The sequence below is a fragment of the Penaeus monodon genome, chromosome 24, assembly GCF_015228065.2.
Source record: "Penaeus monodon isolate SGIC_2016 chromosome 24, NSTDA_Pmon_1, whole genome shotgun sequence".
NCBI classification, from domain to species: domain Eukaryota; kingdom Metazoa; phylum Arthropoda; class Malacostraca; order Decapoda; family Penaeidae; genus Penaeus; species Penaeus monodon.
The window spans coordinates 38,504,558-38,505,398 of NC_051409.1; the positions used below are offsets into that span (position 1 = coordinate 38,504,558).

The 841-nt window shown below is 24.6% G+C and overlaps 1 protein-coding gene across 1 annotated transcript in view; it reads left to right on the forward strand.

The window, feature by feature from the left end:
- The window catches only part of LOC119588965 (cGMP-inhibited 3',5'-cyclic phosphodiesterase A-like), a 64,821-nt gene that overhangs the window by 56,830 nt on the left and 7,150 nt on the right, over positions 1-841 (forward strand). The window lies entirely within an intron of this gene.

Consider the following 841-nt stretch of genomic DNA (forward strand, 5'->3'; position numbering starts at 1 on the left):
GGGCAGATATCCTGTACTAAATATACGAAGAGAAATCAGTAAACAAAAAAAAGAAAATGAGAATAAATGAGGCGAAACTTGTAAAGAATCTTAAAAGAATTGTTCATTATTAAGTAAAAAAAAATCATTATTAAGTAAAAAAAAAATCATTATTAAGTAAAAAAAAAAAATCATTATTAAGTAAAAAAAAAAAAAAAATCAATATTAAGTAAAAAAAAAAAAAAATAATTATTAAGTAAAAAAAAAAAAAAAAAATCATTATTAAGTAAAAAAAAAAAATCATTATTAAGTAAAAAAAAAAATCATTATTAAGTAAAAAAAAAAACATTATTAAGTAAAAAGAATTGTTCATTTTAATGTAATTTCAAGAAAGTCACTTAATCATAAAGGTAGCTCTAATTACTCTAATTAATTAATTAATGGCAATAGTTCCACAGATTAGCTGCCATTGTGACCACAGATTAAGTAAAATGGCACAACCGTCAGATAGCATTTACATATCTTATTCCGTGTATTCGATGAATATCTTTGTACATAATAGAAAGCAAAAATAAAATAAAGAGCAAAGATTCGGTAGTTAACTTCATGCTCGAGAGAGAGAGAGAAAAATAATAATAATAGCAGGATTCACCCATTAGCCTATCCCTGATCTAGGTAAAGAATTTAATAAATATATAGACTAGTATGTAAATGCAATCGTTCATTTGCAGTAGACAACCACTGGCGTATTTTTTAAAGCTTTCCTACGTGTTCTCGTTCAAAAATTATTTCGCCGGAGATTATAAACGTTTAATACACCTACAAATGTTATCACAAATTCTCTTGCAGTTTATATTGTCTG